The sequence below is a fragment of the Mandrillus leucophaeus genome, unplaced genomic scaffold (genome assembly GCF_000951045.1).
Source record: "Mandrillus leucophaeus isolate KB7577 unplaced genomic scaffold, Mleu.le_1.0 Scaffold64, whole genome shotgun sequence".
Taxonomy (NCBI): Eukaryota; Metazoa; Chordata; class Mammalia; order Primates; family Cercopithecidae; genus Mandrillus; species Mandrillus leucophaeus.
This window is the reverse complement of record NW_012106919.1, coordinates 813,254-839,828: the sequence shown is the minus strand read 5'-3', so window position 1 is coordinate 839,828 and position 26,575 is coordinate 813,254. Positions and strand designations below refer to the sequence as shown.

Genomic DNA, 26,575 nt, shown 5'->3' with positions numbered 1-26,575 from the left:
ATTGTTTTTCTTTTTCCCCTGAGACGGAGTCTCACTTTGTCGCCCAGGCTGGAGTGCAGTGGCGCAATCTCAGCTTACGGCAACCTCCGCCTCCTTGGTTCAAGCGATTCTTCAGCATTAGCCTCCCAAGTAGCTGGGACTACAGGTATGTGCCACCACGCCCAGCTAATTTTTTTGTATTTGTAGTAGACAGAGTTTTACCATGCTGGTCAGGCTGGTATTGAACTCCTGACCTCAGGTGATCCGCCCTCCCTGGCCTCCCAAAGTGCTGGGATTACAGGCGTGAGCCACTGTGCCTGGCCCATATATGGTTTTAAATAGCAGGCTATAAAAGTTCCTCTATGACATCCTATGAACTTGAAACTTTCCTATCAGATGAGAAAAGCCACCTAAGGCTTTTGAACAAGAGTTTGAAGAGAAAAATGAAAGCTCTATGAGTACTCTGTAGATTGCAACAGAGGAATGAAAAACTAGAGAAGGAAGATCAGTTAGGAGGGCAAGGAAGCAAACTTTTTTTTAAAGTGCCTTTTTCTTAGCCTTTAGCAATCTTCAAGGCAGACATTTTCTTCCCTTCAAAATGCAGATAAATTACAGATGCCATTCCTACTGCCCAGAACAATAGTTGGGAAACAGTAGATGCTCAATAAATATTTATTGAATGAAAGAAAAAAAGGGCTGAGCCTGGATTCAAAGCTAGGTTTTATCTAACACTAATGCCTAAGACTTTTTCCACTATATTCGGTAATTCAATAAATCCAAGCAATCTTTAAAATCTGGTGAGATCCTTTAGGTAGGGAGCTAATCTTAAAGTAAGGGACATAGTTCTGCAATGCTGCTGTGAACACCAAATGAGATAATGCATATGTAGCACTTAGGAGAGTGCCTGGCAACTGTCCACTTAAAAAAGATGCTACTATCACTACTTTATTAACGTAACTAGAGTGTTATTGGTATTCTGAGAAGAATTTTGGAAAGGTAATGTAAGACAAGAATGGAAAGCACTGTCAGATTAGGAACCCCAAATCAGGAGGCAGTATAATCAAATTTATTGATTCTTAACTTTATTGGATTCCTTAATCTAGTAAGTCCAGTTCTTTGAAAAGAATATATACACTGGGGGAAGTGAGGGATGTTGGAGACCAGGGAACCCAAACAAACAACCTCTGATCAAAAACAAAGAGCCTTGGCCAGGCACAGAGGCTCACGCCTGTAATCCCAGCACTTTGGGAGGCCAAGGAGGGTGAATCATGAGGGTCAGGATATCGCGACCATCCTGGCCAACATGGTGAAACTCTGTCTCTACTAAAAATACAAAAATTAGCTGGGCGTGGTGGCTCTTGCCTGTAATCCCAGCTACTCAGGAGGCTGAGGCAGAAGAATCGCTAGAACCAGGGAGTCAGAGGTTGCAGTGAGCCGAGATCATGCCATTGGGTCCAGCCTGGCAACAGAACGAGATTCCGTCTCAAAACAACAACAACAAAAAAAACCAAAGAGCCTTTTGAAGGAATATCTGGGTCCAAAATCAGGATCTATAAGTTATGTTAGCCTGGACAAGTCATTTATCCTCATTAATATTCAACTTCTTTATTTACACAACAAAGCTGGACTAAGATATCTCACTGGTTTCTGATAAGTAAACAATATATTTAATAATATATTTTAGGTACAGAAGCTTAATGCTTTTTTCCTTCCCAAACTAAAGTGAAAAGAGAGAATCAATGTTTTAGTTTATTATAAACACTGTCACATTAGAAAACTACTATTAGAATCCCTGTTTATTAAATCTGTTTGCTCATACAAGAGCTTCAAATCTCTTTAAGGATGGCCAGAGTGTTAATGAGTTTCCTATTCCTGTAAGTGCTATAGTTCTACACAAATTTTTGTTACCAGAGCTATTAGTTTTGTGAGGAGAAATAACACTTATATAGACACCTTTGTCTTGAAAACAGCCGATTGAGGAACAATCTTAGTCCTGATCAAGTTAATTTTTTCAGATGAGAGAAGGTTGGGAAAAACAAGGAAATCAGTTAAAGTCTTGCCTTCATGAGGGATGAATTAATTTGAACAGGATCTAGAAATGACCATTAAATAATAATTAGCTTAATTAGGAACCTTTGATTTCGTGCCAAATGCTAAGACATACACAAAAAGAGATACATAACTATTTGACTAACAGAATTTCTAGGATTTATTCTGAAGAATTACGTTGGGAAAGCCATTCTACTTTCTTACCATGGAACCAAAAAGAGATCCTCTAAATTGGAAATTGTTTTTCTTTTTCCCCTGAGACGGAGTCTCATTCTGTCGCCCAGGCTGGAGTGCAGTAGTGCAATCTCGGCTCACTGAAAGCTCCGCCTTCCGGGTTCAAGTGATTCTCCTGTCTTAGCCTCCTGAGTAGCTGGGATTACAGGCATGTGCCAACACGCCCAGCTAATTTTTTGTATTTTTAGTAGAGACAAGGTTTCACTATGTTGGTCAGGCTGGTCTCAAACTCCTGACTTTGCGATCCCCCCGCCTTGGCCTCCCAAAGTGCTAGGATTACAGGCGTCAGCCACTGTACCCAGCCCCTAAACTGGAAATCTTAACCTGGCAATCAGGAGTTATGAATCGCTGACCACAGATGTATATAAATAGATTTCTTCAGATAATCAGGGAGTTTCAAACATTCTTTTTGTATGTCCATCAACCATAACAGACTAAATAAGCTACCATCAGCTTACACCTGGATCACTACAATAGCCTCTCATCTGATCTCCCTACATCCAATATTCTCCCCCTCCAATATATTCAAAAGGAAGCTAAAATGAACTTTGTAAAATGACAAATTTAATCACTCAGTGACCTCCTCCAAATCCCTTCAGTTCAGATACTTCAGTGATTTCCCATTTCCCTTAAAGATAAAGACTAAAGATGTTAACATGGCTTACAAGGGTCTGCACAGTTGGGTCCCTAACTGTTATTTCACAACAGTGCTCCCTCTCATTCTAAACACTCCAGCCAACTGGCTCTCTTACATCTTCTCCAATGCGCCATGCACTCTCCTGCCAGAAACAAGTCAGCTGGTAAAGCGTTCCAGAAAACATAAAGCAATGAGGAGATTGTAGTCCATATGGCATGTACGTTTATAATCTAGAAAAGAATGATCTTTGAGCAAACAACTAAAGATGATGGGGAGTTAGAGAACACAGTTGGACAGACATCTGAGGGAAGCAGAAAAGCCTTGAGATGCCAGGTGACTTCAATAAGGAACAAGAAGGGCACTATAATTGGAGGACAATGAGGAAGTCATCAGGAGAAGAGAAGGTAAGAGATTAAATAGAGAGCTAAATACAGGCTTTTAGGCCATGGTAAGGATTTTAGCTTTTACTTGGTATGCATGGGGGGCCACTGGACAGTTTTGAGCAGAGGATGTCAACTTTCCACTGAAATTTTTAAAAGATCTCTCTGGTTATAAAAGAGAAGGTCAAGGGCAGAATCAGGAAGAACTAGAAGGCAACTGAAATAACACAAGAGATAGGAAAGCTGACCAAAGGAGTAGCAGTGGAGGTAGTAAGAATTGGTTAACTTCCACATACGTTTTGAAGACAGGGCCAAACAGAGACAAGTTGGGAGAAAAAAAAAAAGACTGCTAAAAAATAAACAGAGGATAGACAGACACCAAACCACAGACCCAGGAAGTTCAGAGAACACTAACCAAGATAAATGCCAAAACATCTACACTTAGGTATTATTTCAGACTGCATAAAATCAAGGCAAAGAGAAAATGCTGAAAGCCAGAGGGGGGAAGAAACATCTTAACTATAGCAGAACAGAGAAGTATTGCATCAGACTTTTCAGAAACCAGGAAAGCAAGAAGAGAGTGAAGTAAAATATTTAAAGTGTTCCCAGAAAAAACCACCAAGTTACAACTCTGTATCAAGTGACACTACCCTCCAAATGAAGGAGAAATGCAGACATTCTCAAAACAAAAATTAAGAGAATTTGTCACCACCAGACATGACTTGCAAGAAATGTGAAAATTTCTTCAAAAAGAAGGAAAACTACTTAGATGGGAAACTTTACTTCCACTTTTCTTATCCTTTATCAATCTAAACAGATGCAGTTTGTTCAAAATAACTGCAACAAGGTATTAGGTGACCATAGCTTGGTATTATGCAGGTATCAAAATAACTGCAACAAGGTATTAGGTGACCATTCAAGTAAAATGAATGACAGCAATGTTATAAGGGACCAGTGTAAATAACTGAGAATACTCTGTTTCAAGGTACTTGCACTACACATGAAGTGCTATGTTATATGAAAGTGAGCTTGGATTAGTTGTGAATGTATACTGTAAATTCAAGGGCAACTAGTAAAAAAAAAAGTAAAACCAAGTGTAATCAATACAGTAAGCGAGGAGAAAAAATGAAGTAACATAAAATGTTCAATAGAAACCAGAAAGCAAAAAAAGAAAGAACAAGGGAGGGCAATGAATAGAAAAGAGTAACAAATATGGTAGATACATATTAATCCAACAACAATTAAGGGACTGTCAGGATGGACTAAAAAAACAAGACCCAACTATATGTTGTCTATAAGAAACTCACTTTAAATATAAATACAGTAGACCCCCATTCATAGTTTTGCTTTTTGCAATTTCAGTGACCCACAGTCAACAGGTATCTGAAAAATATTACAGTATTGAGAGAGACTACATTCACATAACTTTTAATAAAGTATACTGTTAGAATTGTTCTATTATTAGGTATTACTGTCAGTCTCTTACTCTAATTTATAAATTAAACTTTATTATAGGTATGTACAGGAAAAAACATAGTACACATAAGGTCTGGTACTATATCTGCAGTTTCAGGCATCCACAGAGGATACTGAAACGTATCCTCCATGGGTAAGTGGGGACTACTGTACACAGATTAAAAGTAAAGAGATGAAGAAAAATATATCATACTAACACTAATAAAAAGAAAGTTAAGAGTAGCTATATTATTCTGAGACAAAGCAGGCTTAAGAGTAAGAGAAGTTATCAGGTATGAAGAACAGTATTACATAACGAAAAAGGCATCGATTCTCTAAGAAGACATAACAATTCTTAATGTGCATGCAACAACAGTGCCGAAATGCATGAGGCAAAAACGGATACCACAAGGAGAAACAGATGAATCCATTATTATGCCTGGAACCCTCAACACCCCTGTGAGTAACTGACAGATCCAGCAGGCAGAAAATCAGTAAGGTTGTAGGTGAACTAAACGACACCATCAATCAATTGGATCTAATCGACATTTACAGAAGACAGCCAGGTACTGCATGACATTGTTTTAGTCCGCATTGTTTAGACCGCATATGTGATGGTGGTCCTGTAGGATTGTAATGGAGTTGAAAAATTCCTATTGCCTAGTGACATCTTAATGATCCTGAACCAGTGTAGGCCTAGGTGAATATGTGTGTTTGTGTCTTAGTTTTTAACAAAAACGTTTTAAAAGTTAAAAAAAGTAAAACATTTTAAAAATAGAAAAAAAATAAGGATATAAAGGAAATATTTTTGAACACATGGACAATGTGTCTGTGTTTTAAGCTAAGTGTTATTACAGGAGTCAAAAAGTTTATAAAGTAAAAAAGTTACAGTAAGCTAAGGTTGAATTGAATGATTTACTTTATTTATTTACTTACTTACTTACTTTAGAGACAGGGTCTCGCTCTGTTGCCCAGGCTGGACTGCAGTGGTATGATCATAGCTAGGAGATATGTTGTTAAATGATGTGTGACTGTATTTCTATATATTGGCAAACAAGTGAAAAAAAAAAAATCACTTGCAAAAGTATCTAAAAAGAAATAAGCTACTTAGAGATTAATTTAACAAATTGCCTAATGATATATTTCTCTGAACATATCCCTGTTAAGTGATGTATGACTGTACTTTATCCAACAATGAAAGAATATACACTATTTTCAAGTGCACACAAAACATTTACCAAGACAGACCATATTCTAAATTATAAAGTTAAGTCTCAATAAATTTGAAGAAATTTAAATCACACAAAGTATGTTTTCTGACTACTACGGCATTAAATTAGAAACCAGTAACAGAAAGATCAAGAAAATCCCCAAATATTTAGAAACTAAACAACGTATTTCTAAATAATCCATAGTTCAAAGAAGAAATCAAAAGGGAAATTGGTATTTTGAACAGGATGAAAAAGAAAACATATTAAAATTTATAAAATAACCCAGAAATAAATCCCTCACATGTATGGTCAAATGATTTTGAAAATGAGGCCAAGACTATTCAATTGGGAAAGGATGGTCTTTTCAATAAATAGTGCTAGAAAAACTGGATACCCACATGTAAAAGAATGAAGAGTTGGGCCCTCTTCATTGGGCCCACCATAAACAAAAATTGACTCAAAATGGATCAAAGACTAAATGTGAGAGAGCAAAACCATAATATTCTTGGAAGAAAACACAGGAGGAAAGATACATGACAATGGATTTGGCAATGATTGCTTGGATAAATACCAAAAGCACAGGCAACTACAGAAAAAAACAGATAAATTGGACTACAGATTGAGTATCCCTCTGGGAACAGAAGGGCTTTAGATTTCAAATATTTTCAGATTTTGGAGTATCTGTATATACACAATGAGGTCCATTGGGAATGGGACCCAAGTCTAAACACAAAATTCTTCTATGTTTCATAAACACTTCATACACATAGCCTGAAAGTAATTTAATACAGTATGTTTAACAATTTTGTGCATGAAACAAAGTTTTGACTACTATTTTGACTACAACACACATGGGGAAAGATATCGAATGTTCCACTTCTGGTGTCATGTTAGCATTCAAAAGTTATGGAGTTTGCATTTTGGGATTAGGGATGCTCAACCTTGGTGTGTTCTTTGATGCACAGAAGTTTGCAATTTTGACATATAGGTATCCCTAATCTATATGAAGTACCTATTGTAGTAAAAAATTCAGAGGCAGAAAGTAGAATGGTGGTTGTTGGGGGCTGAGAAGGGGGATGGGGAATTACTGTTTAATGGAATCAAGTTTCAGTTACATAAAATGAAGAGTTCTGGAAACGGATGTTGGTGAAGTCTGCACAACAATGTGAATGTACTTAATTTTACTGAATTGTATACTTAAAAATAATTACGATGGTATAAGTTATGTGTATTTTACCACAATATAAAAAAATACAACACAATTCTCCATATTGACTAAAAAAAAAAAAAAAATCAGGGCAGAGAAGCCATCAAAGCAGGTCAAGAAAGAGCAACTAGTGAGGTGGTGGGGGCGGGGGGGAACCATGTATATAGTTTATTGGGATAAAGAGAAGAAAATATTTCAAAGAGGAGGAAGCGATCAACTGTCAAATGCTGACATGTAAAGGAAGATGAGAGTGAGAACCTGACCACTGGAGGTCACTGGAGACTTGATAAACCAATTTCAGTGTAATAACCCAGGACAAAAGCACGATTAGGTTCAGGAAAGACTGGGAGGTAAGAAATTGGGAGATGGCATTATAGACAATTTTTTTGAGGAGTTTGCTTGAAGGAGGAATAGAAAAATTGGGAGGTCACTACTACAAGGGGAAGGAGAATGTGGTTTCAACAGGGGTTTTGCCGTATTTATTTTTATAGTAGGTACTCAGTAAATCAAACATTTAAGAGCAACTCAGTAAGTATTTGTCCAGAATGAACTGTTCTCAAGACTAGGTTTACAACTTGACATTAGAGGTTAAAGTGTTGCAATTTTGAATCTTGTTTTTTATTACCCCCCTGCCCCTACCCCCGCCGATATTACTGATATTACTTCATCTCTCTCCAAGGTCACTCAAGTTTTTCAAAACTATTTTAACAGATATTGCAATAAATGTACAGTCATTTAACTATCCTTCTTGCTGGGCATGTCCAAGTATTTTCTATTATTATAGACAATGCTGTAACGAATCTTTATACAATACACTTTTATCCAGTTGTCATTTTTTTCTTTGGTTTATATTCTCACATGGAACATTAATTAATCAAAGACTAGGAACATTTTTAAGGTTCTTCATGGAGATTAGTAGTTTTATCAACTGGCATTCCAATCAGGAATGTGTGGGTCCCATTTCCCCATATCCCTAACAGCACAGTTTCAACATAAATGTTCTTATTTTATAAATTGTATTATCAAAATTTTATTACTCTAAGCTTCTCTGATTAGTGAGGCTAATGTTTTCAAATATTTATCAGTCATGAGCCTCTTCTGTGAATGCCTATTCTTTTTCATTTATCTTTAAAAAAGTTTTAAAACAAGTTTTTAAAAAGTTCCTATCAAGCAGTCTGTTCTATAAGAATAGTCACTTTTTTGATTATCTTTTCCCTCAGATGTTGTTTGCTTTTAGCTGTTTATCGTATCACACTCAAGTTAATTTCTGTTAATTTTTTTTATTATTTTGTTTTTTTGCATTGTTTTTTCTTTTTTCCAGTTATTTTGCATTAAATCTATGTTTTCCATTGTCATTTTCCCCTCATAGCTCATAAGTCTGGTGTATAACTGCTAAGGATTGGGCACCAGTGGATTAAAGCAAAAAACTGAGTTTAAGAATGGAAGTTCTGTTGCATGGAATTTAGAAACTCTCTTTTGCTATAACTACTTGGTCTATGGTCTGGCCCACATTTATTTTTTCAGACAGGGTCTCACTCTGTCACCACTGGAGTGCAGTGGCACGATCACAGCTTAGTGTAGCCTCGAACTCTTGACCTCAAGCAATTCCCTCCCACCTCAGCCTCCAAAGTCCTAGGATTATAGGTGTGAGCCACCACATTCAGCTGATCCATATTTAAATGAAAATTTAGAAGGCTAACAATTTTACGTCCAGTAAGTAAATAAACATATAACAAAATATGGTAAAGGCAACTAGATAAATTAGCAAGTAGGACTTAGATTCAGATCACCTATATTTAATCATTGGCTCTAACACTTATAAGCTGGAAGGCTCTGGACTTCTTAACCTTACTCAAGTCTCATGATCTATAAACAACAGTAACAGTTTAACACTTACTGAGGACTCACTATGTGCAAGCATGTTTCTAAGAATTTTACTTTTAGTCAACTTATTTAAAACAACTCTATAATATTATTACAATCACCACTTTGGACAAGAGAAAACATATGACCTACAGAAGTTCAATAACTCACAAAACATTGTTTTGTGAGCAAAACTCACAAAACAATTAGTAAATGGCAGAACGAGGATTTGAATCTAGGCATTCTGCCTCCAGTGCTCCCATCCTGGCTCCTAAGCACTCTATTATATGGCCTCTTTCATCTTTAAAATGGGAATGACACCACCTACCTCAGGTGTGACGGAAGGATTAAATGAAACAGTATACATGAAAGAACAAGAAAGTGTGAAGTGGCAAGAATAAGGGACAGTATTAAGAGGGTGGTTTGTTTTAAGTAACAACAAAACCTGACAGATACTTTGTATGACTTAAAATAGGTTAACAAAAAAAAAAAAAAAATGGCAGCAAATTCCACAAAGCATATGCAATGAACTAAAATCCTTACAGTAACCTGCTAAGAATACTATGGCGGAGAGTACTTAGGCTCTTGCTCTCTGGCTGGAATAAAAACATCTTGCCTGAGACTAGAAGGATATGCAATTTATCCCATGAAAACAATTGTGCAAAGCATTATCCTTAGCAGGCCTGATCAGTTAATATGCCAGTTAAGAAGCCCCACGAAAACAAGAGACTTGCTTTGTCTTTTCTTCCACTTATATCTTGCCACTTCTCTTATGCCAGAATAACATCTTGGTTTATACCCCTTCCTAAGTAATGCCTTAACCACTCCTTTATCTATCCAAATCCTCTATGCCTTTTGAGGTGCATTTCAAGCCCCAACCTCAGAGTTGTATCCATTTTTTCATGCCCACAGTTTTCTTTTCTCTCTCTGACCTCTCATTACCTTTTTTATACTACTTAATCTCTGGTTACATTTTCTTCTGTTGAGATATAATTCACATACTGTAAAATCCACCTTTTTTTTTTTTTTTTGAGACAGAGTTTTGCTCTTGTAGCCCAGGCTGGAGTGCAATGGCACGATCTCAGCTCACTGCAACCTCCGCCTTTCAGGTTCAATCGATTCTCCTGCCTCAGCCTCCTGAGTAGCTGGGATTACAGGCATGTGCCACTACGCTCAGCTACTTTTTTGTATTTTTAGTAGAGCTGGGGTTTCTCCATGTTGGTCAGGCTGATCGCGAACTCCCGACCTCAAGTGATCCGCCTGACTCAGCCTCCCAAAGTGCTGGGATTACAGGCGTGAGCCACCACACCCGACCCACCACTTTAAAGTACACAATTCAGTGGTTTTAAAAATTATATTCACAAGGCTGTTATAACCACCATCACTATCTAATTCCCATCACCCCCCAACCCAAGAAAAAAACATATCCATGAACAGTTATTCCCCATTTGCCCTCCCTACAGCCTCTGGCAACCACTAATCTACCTACTATCTCTAAAGATTGGCTTTTTCTATACATTTCACACAGATGGAATCATACAACATGTGGCCTTTTGTGTCTGGCTTTTGTGCTTAGCATGTTTCCAAGGTTCATTGATGTTGAAGCGTGTGTCAGTATTTCATTCCTTTTTACAGCTGAATGATATTCTATTGTATGACTATGTGATATTTTGTTTATCAGTTGATGGACATTTGGGTTCTTTCCACTTTTTGTTTATTGTAATGAACAGTCTTGTACGAATTTTAGTGTACACATACGTTTCCAATTCTCTTGGGTATATATCTAGCAGCAAAACTGCTGGGTCGTAAGATAACTCTCTGTTTTTCTTTTATTTATATTTATTTATTTTTTTATTTTTCATTGCATCTCTTTAGCATATGTTTAACTTTCTCAGGAACTGCCAAACTGTTTTCCACAGTGGCTGTACCATTTTACATTCTCATCAGCAATGTATGAAAGTTCCAATCTCTCTACATCCTGGCCAACACTTGTTATTGTCCTTTTTTTCCCTAAATTACAGCCATCCTAGTGTGTATGAAATAATATCTCATTATGGTTTTGATTTGCATTTTCCTAAGGCCTCTGTTTACATTTTATTTTATATGATATATAGTCTTCTAATTCAAAGTTAGCAAACTTTATCTATGAAGAGCTAGACAGTAAATGTTTCATGCTTTGTGAGCCACATATGGCCTATGTCACATATTATTCTTTCTTATTTAAAAAAAAAAACTCTTTAAAAAGTAAAAGCCATTCTTAGCTTGAGGGCCATACAAAACAGGTCTTGAACCAAAGTTTGGTGACCTCTCCTCTAACTGTTTCATAATTAGCCTTGCCTTTGCTATCACCGTCAACTTTGCTGAAAGCAAGGTAAGGATTATTTTGTATTTCCAGATAGAGATTTGCACAGGGTCTACGAATACAAGAACAGAGGTTCTAAAAATACTTGAACTAGGTCATGCCTGTAATCCCAGCACTTTGGGAGGCTGAGGCGGGTGGATCACCCAAGATCAGGAGTTCGAGACCAGGCTGGCCAATATGGCAAAACCTGGTCTCTACTAAAAATACAAATATTAGCCGGGCGTGGTGGCACACACCTGTAGTTCCAGCTACTCGGGAGGCTGAGGCAGGAGAATCATTTGAACCTGGAAGGCAGAGGTTGCAGTGAGCCAAGATCATGGCACTACACTTCAGCCTGGGTGACAGAGCGAGACTCCATCTCAAAAAAAAAAAAAAAAAAAGAAAAAAGAAAAAACAAAAATACTGTGGACAATGCCCGCATCGTTCTGCAGACTGACAATACCCGTCTTGCTACTGATGACTTTAGAGTCAAGTATGAGACAGAGCTGGCCATGTGCCAGTCTGTGAAGAGTGACATCCATGGACTCCACAAGGTCACTGATGACACCAATGTCACTTGGCTGCAGCTGGAGCCAGAGATCGAGGATCTCAACGAGGAACTGTTCTTCATGAAGAAGAACCACAAAGGGGAAGTAAAAGGCCTACAAGCCCAAATTGCCAGCTCTGGGTTGACCATGGAGGCAGATGCCCCCAAATCTCAGGACATCCAGATCACAGCAGACATCTGGGCCCAATATGATAAGCTGGCTCGGAAGAACTGACAGGAGCTAGACAAGTACTGGTCTCAGCAGACTGAGGAGGGCGCCACAGTGGTCACCCCGCAGTCTGCTGAGGTTGGAGTTGCTAAGATGGCGTTCACAGAGCTGAGACATACAGCCCAGTCCTTAATCAATCTGGACTCAATAAGAAATCTGAAGGCCAGCTTGTAGAACAGCCTGAGGGAGGTGGAGGCCCTCTATTCCCTGCAGATGGAGCAGCTCAACGAGATCCTGCTGCAACTAGAGTCAGAGCTGGCAAAGACCCGGGCAGAGGGGCAACGCTAGGCCCAGGAGTACAAGGCCCTGCTGAAATATCAAGGTCAAACCAGAGGCTGAGACCGCCACCTACCGGAAGACGGCAAGGACTTCAATCTTGGTGATGCCCTGGACAGCAGCAACTCCATGCAAATCATCCAAAAGACCACCACCCGCCGGATAGTGGATGGCAAAGTGGTATCTGAGACCAATGACACCAAAGTTCTGAGACATTAAGCCAGCAAAAGCAGGGTAACCCTTTGGGGAGCAGGAGGCCAATAAAAAGTTCAAAGGTCACTGGATGTCAAAAAATATACACACGCACGCGCGCGCACACACACACGCATTGTTTGAACCTGGGAGACAGAGGATCCAGTGAACCAAGATTGTGCCACTGCACTCCAGCCTGGGTGACAGAACAAGACTCTGTCTGAAAAATAAATAAATAAAATTTAAAAAATAAAATTCTCTACAAGAGTACAGACAGGTTGTGACCTAGATTTGAACTAAAAAATGTTAAACAGGAAAAGGTATTTACAGTCAAACCAAAAACCACCTGAACACAGACCTTAAAAGTATTACTAAACGCCTTGAAGTTCGGGGTTCAAAGGAAGAAACTACAATTAAATACCTATGACTAAACGTTCTAAAAGCTATGATCTTAACATGTATTAGATCTAGATCCCTGGCCAGGCACATTGGCTCATGTCAGTACTCCTAGCACTTTGAGAGGCTAAGGTGGGAAGGGGTTAGGGGTTTGAGATCAGTCTGGGCAACAGAGCGAGACCTCATCTCTTAATTTAAAAGAAGGAAAAAAAAAAAAGATCTAGAGCCCTAATTCTAACAAACTTTACAGCAGCAAGAAGCAAATAATTGAAACATTAGCCATATCAATCTGTAAGGCATGTTGAGCTTCATCTAAATATCTAGATTAATACAGAAAAAATGTTATAATAGTCCCTGATATAACCACAAATACCTATTATGTTTATCTACATAATTTAAGGAAGCGATCCCCAACCTTTCTGGCACCAGGAACCAGTTTCATGGAAGACAATTTTTCCACAGACTGGACCAGGCGTGGGAGATGGAGTCACGATGATCCAAACGCATATTTATTGTGCACTTTATTTCTATTACTATTACATTGTAACACAAAATGAAATAATTATACAGCTCACCATAATGCAGAATCAGTGGGAACCCTGAGCTTGTTTTCCTGCAACTAGACAGTCCCATCTGGGGGTGATGGGAGACAGCAACAGATCATCAGGTATTAGATTCTCATAAGAAGCATGCAACCTAGATTATGTGCATGTGCAATTCACAATAGGGTTCGCACTCCCATGAGAATCTAATGCCACTAGTGATCTAACAAGAGGCGGGGCTCAGGCAGCAATACTCAATGCTGCTTACCTCCTGCTGTGCAGCCTGGTTCCTAACAGGCCATAGACCATTACTCACTAGTCTGTGGCCCAGGGGTTGGAGACCCCTGATCTAAGGGTATGAGACAGTGAGAGACAAAGGAAAATATGACCAGTTACCCAAATTTAACAAGAAAAAAATTTTTAACTCCTTTCCTCAAAGTGCTAGTTCGACTAATGTTATCTTGGGTAACAAAATATTGGAAAAAGCCAAGCATTAGGAAAAAATAAATCAACCAGTTCTATGTTGAGAAGGTGTTCCACTCGGTCGTGCGCGGTGGCTCAAGCCTGTAATCCCAACACTTCGGGAGGCCGAGGCGGGTGGATCACAAGGTCAGGAGATGGAGACCATCCTGGCTAACACGGTAAAATCCCGCCTCTACTAAAAATACAAAAATTAGCCAGGTGTGGTGGCGGGCGTCTGTAGTCCCAGCTACTTAGGAGGCTAAGGCAGGAGAAATGCGTGAACCCAGGAGGTGGAGCTTACAGTGTATGGAAGCTTGCAGGATACCAGAGCTTGCAGTGAGCCGAGATCGCGTCACTGCACTCCAGTCTAGGGGACAGAGCGAGACTCCGTCTAAAAAAAAAAAAAAAGAAAAAGAAAAAGAGAAGGTGTTCTACTCCAATGGATGCATTGATTTTTTATTCCCTTAGTCTGCATTTGCTCAAATTTATTTATAATTTGGGCAACAAGTTTTTTTTACAAAAAGGAAAACTGACAGAGAATTTAAAGACAGACACACGTTATCTCTCCAAATTAGAACAAAACATCACTAGCTCTAACTGGCAGGGATATCCTATTAAATGGGCAGAGGTATACTAGTGGATACAAACACACTAACATATTTTAAAGCTTGCCAAACCCATGTTATGTTGTGGCAGAGAAAAAAACGTGTAGAAAACAACCTGGTCATTTACTAAGGGTTCTATCAAATTCGCAGTGGTGAGGGGTACAAAAGGAAAAGATGTTTACTTGTACAAGAATTCCTTACTGCCTTCTACTACATAAAAATGAAGCAAAAAGAATTGTGCGGTGCAAATATGACTCATGAAAAATGCTCCTGAAAGAATTCCTGGTAAATATCTAAATTAATTACCTTTTTTTTCCAGCACCTAACCTGATATAAACAAGTGTGCATGTGTGTATAATCTGAGGAAAACCCCACAGCACAGGTTTTCCACCTCACTGAAGCATCAACTTTGAGTCCTGAGCCCTTCATCTTCTCCCAGCTTATTGTTTCCCTTCCTTTTCTCCTAACCCATGACTCCAAGAGTGATCAATAGTGTAGCTTAGTAGTTAAGAACATAGACTTTGGGACCTAGCTTCCTGGGTTTAAAGCCCAGTTCTGCCACTTACTAGCTCTGTAATCCCAGGCAAGTGTCTTAATCTCTCTGTGCCTCAGTTTCATCATGGGAATACCAGTGCCTGGCTCGTAGGATTATTTGAGTAAATGAAATGGTATCTACAAAGCTTATTTATGTGCCCAACACAGAATAGGAGCTCTGTAAGTTATACACCACCATCTTTGAGTTAGTCTTTGCTCAGATTCCTCTATTCCACGTATTCCTGTTGTTTCACCCCCAAATCAACCAGTACACATCAACTGTTAGTGAATCTTAAACTTTCTCGTCATTGCTGGAGAAAATATTATTATAATAACTGATGTCACTACTTCAAATTCCTGGTGTGAAATCTCACCTGGACCCTCAGTACTGCACATCAATCCTTTTACCATCTCTACTCCACTTCCTCTCTCATTCCCTTCCTTCTTGATAAACTTAAGTCCAGTTACTATCATCTTTTTTCCTAAAGTCCCAAAGGATGAGGCTGTCCCTTCTCACAATTAAGGTCAACCTTTCTACCTGCCCTATATATTTCCCCTGTAATTCCTACAAGCTAAAACCCTATAAGCCATACTTGACTCTACTCCCCATATATAATCAACAGTCAAGCTAGTTCTGCATATTTTGTTTCCTAAATAATTTTTTCAATTGTAAATTCTTTTTATCCCTATTTCTACACTGTGTTAATAAGACCCTCATCATCTCTTAACCAAATTCCTCCAAGAGAAATCAAAGAGATTAAGGAGAATTAGCAGTGCAAATATCAGAAGCTGAGAGAGATATAATATTTTTATTGTTTTTCAGATTAAGATACTAGCTCCTCTTTTCACCAACTATGGATGTACTTCAAGAGGTAAAATAAACTCTTGAAATGTTATACAAAACAAAAACAAATATTTTTTAAAGCATATGTATAATCTTCTAGGAGAGAAGAGGGCACAATATGTGGCCCCAAAATTTCAAAGAGATCTATGACCCACCTCTCAAAAAAAAAAAAAAGTTCCATTATTCTAGAGGATAAGGCCGAAGCGCATTATCAGGCCTTGATTAGCTCTACATAATCTGGCTCTGATCCATGTTAGTTTTATCAGCTGACCATCCACGTGAGATATCAAGAGTTGGTGAAGTGGACATCTGCTATTTGTGTATGTCTAGTATTCCTCCTCCTTTTGCTAATAGCATTGTGATACTTTATTGGGAAACAATCCTTATCTTCCTGAATGCAGTTGTGGTGAGAATGTCAATCAAGGTGTCCCCACTTTTCACTGGGCAAGGGAGACATGTGACCTAAACTCAGTCTACACTAATCAGGCTGAGTTTCCCAGGAAGCTGAATCTTAGAGTGATGTGAGGAAGGAAAATGGCTAGAGCTGATTCTTTATGACTGTGGCACAGTGAAGACATTGTTCCTTACTACTACCTAGGTCCCTACCCCTGCAAACTGCTCTGGTTCTTTTCAGGACTTCTTGAGGCCTAAGTGCTCACTTTTTACTTAAATTCTGTTATTCAACATCCTCCAAATAAACATTTTTCTGTTTAACCATTTTAGCCATTTGTTCATCCTTTTATTGGACAAATATATATTGAACTGTGTAACGGCTAGTTGGACATGTCAACTTGGCTAGACTCTAGTACCCAGTTATTCAAATGGATGGAAGTGTTGCCATGAAGGTATTATCTAAATGTAGTTAACATTCACAATCAGCTGACTTTAAGGAGATTATCCTCAATAATGTGAGTAGGCCTCATCCAATCGGTTGAAAAGCCTTACTTTGCAAAACTCAGGTTTCACTGAAGAAGAAATTCTACTGCCAGACTGCATTATCAGCTTCACCTACAGAACCTGCAATGTGTTGGTCTGCCGTACAGATTTTGGACTTTCTAGTCCCCACAATCACATAAGCCAACTCCTTGAAATAAATCTCTTGATTTACATAATGTATGCGTGTGTGTGTGTATGGTGTGTAAATGGGTGCATCGTCTTACAGGTTCTGTAGGTATCTGCCCAGTTCTCTGACTGAGAGAACACCTACTACCTACTAGTGCTGACGATAAGCACAGGTTGTCATTTGCTTGCTGCTGTGACTCTGAAATAAAGGACTCAGTTTCATGTACACCCACAAGGCATTTAAGTTAAATTTTGCACCAAAGAATAAAATCTCCAGTGAACCATGATGGTTCTTTTGCTTACAACCAAAGAACCCTAAATATAGTTATATATGTCATTGTTTGAGGAGGAGAGAGTTCACAAAGTTTCACAGTTTCAAATAGTGCTAATAAACAGCTTAAGCTCAAAGCTGTGAGTAGAATTTTAAAGTTTTAAACTTGATGCCAAAAAATTACCTTCTAGATTCTCCCAAAGTACAGAGAAATTAAAAAATGAAGGCATGTCCAAGAAACAGAAGATGCCTAAAATAGTTATCAGAATGTGCAGGTTCGTTTACCCTACTTCAGGGACCAGCACACTATGAGCCACAGGCCAAATCTGGGCCACTGTCTTTTTTTGTGTGGCTTGTGAATCAAGGACTGTTTTTATATTCTTGAATGTTGTTATAAAAAAAAAATCAGAAGAAAAATATTTAATAACGTGAAAATTACATGAAATTCACTTTTAGTGTCCATAAATAAAGGAGACACAATCACTCTCATTTGCTTATATAAATGGCTGCTTTTACCCTATAACAGCAGAGTTGAATATGTGCAACAGGGACCATATGGCCCCAAAATCCTGAAGTACTTACTATCTGGCCCCTTACAAAAAAAGTTAGCTGGCCGGGCACAGTGGCTCACGCCTATAATCCCAGCACTTCGGGAGGCTGAGGAGGGTGGATCACAAGGCCAGGAGTATGAGACCAGCCTGACCAACGTGGTGAAACCCCGTCTCTACTAATAATAACAAAAATTAGCCAGGTGTGGTGGTGCACGCCTTCAGTCCCAGCTACTTGGGAGGCTGAGGCAGGAGAATCGCTTGAACCCGGGAGTGAGACAAGATCACACCACCACACTCCAGCCTGGGTGACAGAGTGAGACTTTGTCTCAAAAAAAAAACAAAAAAAAAAACACCTACTCTAGTTTATCAGAGGAAGCATTAACTTCAGGAGGAATGAGCAAGAAAAGGGTAAGAAATGTTAGAAAATAGAATACAAGAAAAGGAATAAATGAATTAACTGCTATTTATTGTACATTTACCATGCATAAAATACTGCTTTGAGCACTTTACATCTAGTATTTTTAATCCTCACATTTCCATGGGGTGGGGATTATTGTCCCTTTTTGTTTTGTTTGTTTGTTTGAGACAGAGTTTCGCTCTTACTGCCCAGGCTGGAGTGCAATGGCTTAATCTCAGCTCACCACAACCTCCACCTCCCAGGTTCAAGTGATTCTCCTGCCTCAACCTCCCAAGTAGCTGGAATTACAGGCATGTGCCACCACACCCGGCTAATTTTTGTATTTTTAGTAGAGACGGGGTTTCTTCATGTTCGTTAGGCTGGTCTCGAACTCCTAACCTCCGGTGATCCGCCCGCCTTGGCCTCGCAAAGTGCTGGGATTACAGGCATGAGCCACCACTCCCAGTCTACTGTGCCCATCTTATAGATGAGGCAAAAAGGCTAAAACTAACTTGTCCAAGCTCAACATACATAAATTATGGAGCCAGGATTATAACTCAGGCACTGTGGCTCTAGCATCAGTGTGGTTAACTACAATACTATATTGCCTTACCAGTCATCTTCTTGTCTATTTAACCTGTACTGTGCAAATATTGTTTTTCTTTAGAATTAAAGTATACAAACACTATGGATAAACCAATACTAGAATAAATTAGAAATCTGTGGTGGTACATTTCTTAGAGAATTTAAAGGATTACAAAGACCTATGTGCATGCACGCACGCGCGCGCACACACACACACCCCCCCCTTCCTTCTAGAAGGCAGAGAAACTGAGGAAGACGGCCCCTTGGATTCAATCATTGCTTTCCCACAGACCATATTTGAACTCCGAAGCTGAGGCAAGCTTCTATACGCAGGCTAAGAATGTTCTCCTCCCACATCCCCTGCATCATTATGACCAATTAATTAGGAATCAGGAAGGTGGATCCAGAATGTGGGTATTTCTCAAAGCTCCCAGTTAAATCTAATGTACAGCCAAGCCACCATTGCAACCCACCACACTATACACTTCTCTCCTCTCAAGGAGAGGAGTGGTAAGAATAGAATAAGAGTGAAGGGAGGGAGGAAGCAGGAAGATGAGAGAAACTTGACAAAACTTAACCTCTGAAGAGTGGAATTTTTATTTACTAGCATGCTAATATAGAACTAGTCTTCATGTCTCATTGCTACACCTGAAGACTTAAAAACAAAATGAATTATAAAAAGAAAACTAATTATTTCTATATATGCGTATATGTACATATGCATGTTTTTACAGGAAACTTCTGTAAGGATACACAGCGAACCAAAAACCATTATTTTTGTCTCATCTGCCTTCTTGATCTGTACTTTTCAGGGCATTACCTGTATTCTTTTAAAATACATTACTTAACAAAAATAGTGGCTTTTTTGTTTTTTCTGAGACAGGGTCTCACTGTCACCGAGGTTGGAGTGTAGTGGCGCAATCATGGCTCACTGCAGCCTCAACTTCCCATGCTCAAGCAATCCTCCCAACTCAGCCTTCTGAGAATCTGGGATTACAGGTATGTGCCACCACACCCTGCTAATTTTTTGTTTTAATTTTTGTAGAGACAGGGTCTCACTATGCTGCTTAGGGTGGTCTCAAACTCATGGGCTCAACCTATCCTCCCACTTTGGCCTCCCAAAGTGCTGGGATTACAGGCGTGAGCCACCATGCCTGGTCAAAAATAGTGAATTATTAAAAAACCATGTGACTAAAAGGATGCTCAAGGATTACTTTATTATTACTTTGAATAGGAAAATAATTACAAAAAAAGGCTAGTAAAAATTACTTGATACTTTCCTGAAAAACAGCTTGCTTTTAGTCACTACACGAAACATAAAAATCTCTCAACTTCTATGTACTGTGAATATGTATATTCTAACAAATCTATTAAAGAATCCTTGCTATCAGATGGCTATTATTAAAGTCTTACTGATACTAATTCATCACAATATTGAGGAAAAAATGTTTTAAATAATGAGAAATAATAAAAACATTTTAAGTTTTATAAAACACAAAATATCACACATTCTAGTTTTTGTAATCGCTTATAATAATCTCACATAATATTTAGTTAAAATCAAATATCATCCTAAAAATAAATTAAACATCCCTTACATGGACTATTCAGTTAAATGAATTTGAAGTTTTTCTATGGTTTCAGTCTTCAAAAAACAAAGAAGTAGGCAATGGTGGTAGGTAAGGCTTTATCTAAGCAATCAGGCTTGGCCAAAGGTCTAAGTGATAATGAGTTAATGCTCAAGCATAGGTTGTCATTTGTTTGCAGCTGTGATTCTGAGATAAAGGATTCAGTTTTATGTACATACACAAAGCATTTAGGTTAAATTTTGCACCAAAGAATACAATCTCTAACCTAAATGGTAAACCTCAACACACAAAATCACTGTTGTGATTTAATTTTCATAAACACACCATGCAAAAAGCATACCACTACCATGAAGGGAAGAAGTTGGCTTTTCACTTTGACAGATGCAGACCCACAATTCAAAGCAAGGTAAACCTCTGCAGTAAGCTTAACCTAGCTGTGGTGACAACTCAACTCCAAGGGAGGCTAGTGTCAGAAAACAGTGCTGTCTGAAATGCCTGGGTACTGACTACCATTTATTATATTTATTTGATTAGTTTTCATCCTAGTGGTGAGTGTAGTACTCTCAGGAGAGATTTTTCATTACAAAGGTAAACTAACTCTTCCAGAACACTAAAACCATTTGAGAATCTCACCTGACAGTACATCCTAACGAAAAAAAAAAAAAAGCTCATATTAGTTACTAATAGTATCAGAATCAACATTTAAAAATTTTAATAATGCTGTGAGTGGCTCCATTTAAAGAAAAAATAGTCTCAGAAAAAAATTAGTTTTAGAAAGGAAACATATTTCTATTTTAAAAAGCAAAGTGTAATTCTTATGCAATGTTTACTGTTTTCTCATAAAGAAACCTACATAAATCCAGCAAAAACACTAGATTTTTAAAAATTCAGATTCTAATTCATAAGTGTTACCTACTATAACATCTATTCTGATATTTTGAGCTATATTAGACTAAACCTCAGGAAAATGTATGTATAACTCTGAAGGTAACACATAAGTAGAGAACTACAGAAATAAGCAGAAACAACACAGTATGATGTACCTAAATACATTACCAGAAATGTAAAAAAGATAGAGAGTATATCTCCTTTAAAAAGAATAAAAGCTTGACAGCAGAAAGAGTGTAAGTCCAAAATACTTCAATCAATAAACCAAAGATTAAAAGGCATATTTGACAGAAATGTTATGGTTCCCAGTATTCCCAGAAAGCTCACAGTTCAATAGGTTGTTTGTTCACTATGCAACTTTGATGTGCTTTTAGAGTTCTGAATTACTGCCAGGCCCTAAAAGTCCTCAAAAATCTGTATTATTCTAGACTATTTAAAATACAAATACTTGTCTTAAAAAAAAAAAAAAAAAAAAGATAAAAACCAAACACTTAGCCAAAATTCAACTGTGACTTATCTGCCTACTTATTAGAACATGTTATATTTCCTGATATAAAAGTAATTAAAATCTGGTCCAATACCAGAGTAGGCAAATAAAGGAATGAAAAAAATAGAAAACACAGGGTACGGTGGCTCATGCCTATAATCCCAGAACTTTGTGGGGCAAAGATGGGTGAATGGCTTGAGCCCAAGAGTTCAAGACCATTCTGGGCAACGTAGCAAAACACTGTTTCTACAAAAAATACAAAAAGTTAGCCAGGCATATTGGCATGCGTCTGTAGTCCCAGCTACTCAGGAGGCTGAGGTGGGGGAATCACCTGAGTACAATGAGCCACGATCCTGCCACAGCATCACAGCCTAGGGGTAGGAGTAAGATCATGTCTCAAAAACAAAAACAGAAAAAAAAAAAAAGAAAGACAAATAAACACACAAAAAAAGACCTGCACATATACTTTCAATTCTTAAATGACCCAGAATTCCATTACAAATGGGAATTTATGCTAAAAACAAAGACATACACAAAAACAATACAAAATGGGAAAGAAAAGATCCTTCCATAGAAGAATGGACAAATTACTATGTATCATACAGCTTACAAGAATGAGGTAAAATTATACATAGTGATATGAGATGACCAAAATCTCTCAGGCAAAATGCATTAGGCAAAAAAGCAACTTGCTGTAGTTAAGGAACAATCTATTTTTCTTTTTTAAAAGACAGATACAGCTATATAAATTATTTATATGTAGTTTTTATATAAATAATATATATAGCTATTTATGTTAGGATATATACAGGAAAAGGCTAGACAAAGATTCATTTTAATGGTGGCTGCCCTTGGGGAAAGGGACTTTCACTTTCTAAGTCACACACACCAAAAAACATTAAAATGTACAGAATGAAGTAATTCTACTTTTTGGAATTTATCCTGCAGAAATAATTAAGGATGCATGGAAAAATTCAACTATAATGATATTCATAGAAGAACTTTTATAATAAAAACTTGAAAACTATAAAAAAATCATTTTAAAAAATGATGGCAAATTCACATACTACTATACATCTATAGTATTTATCCATTAGAGATGATACTGTTAAAAGATATTCATTTATCATGAAAATTCACAAAATATTAAGAAAAAAGGGTGCATGAAATATTATGTATCTGATTTCACTTTCATCAAAGGCATATATACATTGAACATCACTGAGAAAGATGTATGCCAAAATATTAACAAGTTGTAAGGTAAAATTAAACGTGATTTTTGTTTTGGCTTATTGCATGCATTCTCAACAGGTGCAGTATCACCACCAATGGGGTAAAAATTGGCTCTTGACGGGCAAAAAAAAAAATTCTTATTCTTTTAGTGCATAAAACACAGATACACATACAATATAGAAATATACAGTTATATCTGTGGCATTAAAATTTCATGAGGGGGACAATTAGAAAAATATCTAAAAAGGCTGAGAAATAATCTCTAATTGGTACTTTATTTTTTTTCTACAATGAACTTGGTATTACTTGAGTTTGACTTAAGTAATCTACGCACATTTAACTAATTGAAAAGGTAAAACAAAACATAACCATGGAAAGCTAAGACATATCATTAATTTTCATTATTAAATATAAAATGTGCTTCTTTACTCCTATGGCTTTAAAAATACAACACAAAGCATTTTTTAAAAATAATAGTAAAATGAAAATATAGAGATAAATAAACCGAAAAAGTATCTCATCAGAATCATCTGGGGATCACCCACAGGAGTAAAACACAGCACCCTAGGCCTATCCCAGACCCATAAAATCAGTATTTCTGCAAGCGGGGTTATGAGGTATACCAGAGTAGCTTTTATTAAATGAAGCACACTTACATCATCACACCACTCCATGGAAATATGAAATCTAGACAGGAAATATATTTTAATTTGGCCTGAGAGATTTAAAAAATTATGTACTGAAGTAATAGAAATAATATAAGAGGCTGGAAATCTAGAAATTCCCAGTAAACTCACTCCTTCCCTTTAATGTACTCAAAGATTTACATTTTATCGGGCTTTCTCTGGGCACTGTGTTCACAAAGAAACAGTTTTTAATTCTATGATGAAAATTAAGTAGAGAACAAAAGTCATGTCACTGTTGGGTAATAAAAACTGGGATACTGTCAGCTATACTCAATTCTCTAGTTAACAGACTTGTTTAGCACATCAGCCTTGAATTCAAAATTCTGCCTGTACCAGATTATAAAGTTTTCATGCTAAATATTTTAGGTCTAAACTATTAAGTCATGAATGTCAAAGATTCATTGTATACATAAACAATGAAACTACCTAAGTGAGGGGTTAACGGTCCCACTTAATTAATGGGGAATACACAGGGTTGACCAAAACAGGGGATACACGGCATAATATATTGTTCGAGTCCCTAGGGATCTTTTAGCTCAGTTTCATAGAAACATCAATGCCGGCCAGGCACAGTGGCTCACACCTGTAATTCCAACACTTTGGGAGGCTGAGGTAGGGGGATCACCTGAGGTCAGAGGTCAGGAGTTCAAGACCAGCCTGGTCAACATAGTGAAACTCCATCTCTGCTAAAAATAAAAAGATTAGCTGGGTGTGGTGGCACACACCTATAATCCCAGGTACTTGGGAGGCTGAGGCACGAGAATTGCTTGAACCCTGCAGGCAGAGGTTGCAGTGAGCAGAGATTGCAGCCACTGAACTCCACCCTAGGTGACAGAGTGACACACTGTTTCAGAAACAAAACAAAACACAAAGGAAACAAAGAAACATCAATCCCAACTTTGGGATAATAACAGCAGCAATAATTTTAAGTGCTTCTTGTACCTCAGGCATGCTTATTTAATCCTCAAACAAGTCTAAGACATAGATACTGTTCTTTTTCCACTGATAGATGAGAAAACTGAGAAAAACTGGTAGGCACTATATGCAAACTTTTGCCAAGTGTTTTGCCTGCTGACCACAAATACAAATGACCAAATATTAAAAGCAAGATTTTGCATACCATTTATATAAATAAGTTTAAATCCTATAATTAAACACTTATCCATAAAACAGCATGTGATGTAACTGAAGCAAATCTGAGTCAGAAGAATCAAAAGGTTTCCAAGGCAAGGTACAACAGTACAAAACCTTTCCTATTTCTCTCATCCCCATGCCCAGAAAATGGCAACTTAATTGTGTGTTTGTTTTAGTTTTAAAGGAAAAATGTTTACCATAACATAAAATTCCACTTCAGAAATCCTATTTATTTGTAAAACCTTTAACTCATTTTATCACCTAAGAATCTTTATCTTTAAAAGCTTTATTAAATTTAATTTCATACTCTATAATGAATTCATTTTAGAACTCTTAGTTTGATTAAAAAATATATGAACAGGCCAGGCGTGGTGGCTCACGCCTGTAATCACAGCACTTCTGGGAGGCGGGTGGATCACGAAGTCAGCAGATCGAGACCATCCTGGCCAACATGGTGAAACCCCATCTCTACTAAAAATACAAAAATTAGCTGGATGTGGTGGTGCGTGCCTGTAATCCCAGCTACTCAGGAGGCTGAAGCAGGAGAATCGCTTGAACCCAGGAGGTGGGGGTTGCAGTGAGCCGAGATCGCACCATTGTACTCCAGCCTGGCGACAGAGGGAGACTCCATCTCGAAAAAATAAAATAAATAAATAAAAAGAAGGTAGAGTTCATAAAAGGCTTAACAAGGGAAATAAAATATAATATAACCTATAATAATATATATTATATAATATATAACATATAAAGTATCTATAACCCACACATCAGAGATAACAATCTAGGTCTTTTGGTGTTTCCTTTTAGCCTATGTTCTACACATGAATAGATACAAGTTTTAAAAATAAGTACAAAACTCATACTATGTAAACACTGGTATTCTGCATTTACCAACGTAACAATAGAGAACTTTTTAAAAATAGCACAGACAAATGCAATTTTATGACTGATTTTCTATAAAACATTTTGGCCTATATAACTAAAAAATAGTTTATTATATTGTGAAAATTAACCAGGGTGGGAAGAGATAGTTGGTCCTTCATATAAAGGGCACTCTCTCAAATATTTGAATGTTTTTAAAAATCATCTTTAAATTTTACTGATTAAATAGCCATTTTCTTTGTACTATTAAAAACTTCACATGTCCATCTTTGGTATGCCAACACACAGAGGACACTGAATGCGTGGTTATGGGAGGAGTGTTATAAATGCAAAAGATCAAAATGGACCACAGGCTCAGCCCAGAACACTAGAACTTAAGCAGAGTCAGTTAAGAAAACCATAAAACAATGATTCTTTATATCCAGTATCTAAGGCCTACTATAGCTTATGTACACATGTAGGCAGATGGCACTGAGTGGTGACACAATCTCAAGCATGTTCTGTTGTGACAGCAGTCCAAGTCTGAAGCATAATGGGAATAACAGGATGAGTATATCAACTAAAACCCTCCAACCCATGGCTTCTACGGCAGATTTTGGTTGGTTCTTGAATTATAATGCTATTCCAATGTAAAAGTTGTAACACTTAGTGAAATACTAGTCAGAAGTTATTAAACAGTAATTTAAAATTCAAAGGGATGTTTTACAACTGAGGTTTGTCCTAGGTGTGAAACTAAGTATTCAAAAAGACACAGAAACTTTTTTTTTTTTTTTTGAGATGGAGTCTTGCTCTGTCGCCCAGGCTGGAGTGCAGTGGTCAGATCTCAG

At 37.6% G+C, this 26,575-nt stretch overlaps 1 protein-coding gene and 1 pseudogene across 2 annotated transcripts in view; one reads left to right on the top strand and one right to left on the bottom strand.

The window, feature by feature from the left end:
• RAP1A (RAP1A, member of RAS oncogene family) overlaps window positions 1-26,575 on the bottom strand; it is a 180,800-nt gene that overhangs the window by 51,593 nt on the left and 102,632 nt on the right. The gene's annotated exons all lie outside the window — the stretch shown is intronic.
• On the top strand, window positions 3,032-12,627 carry LOC105554397 (annotated as a pseudogene).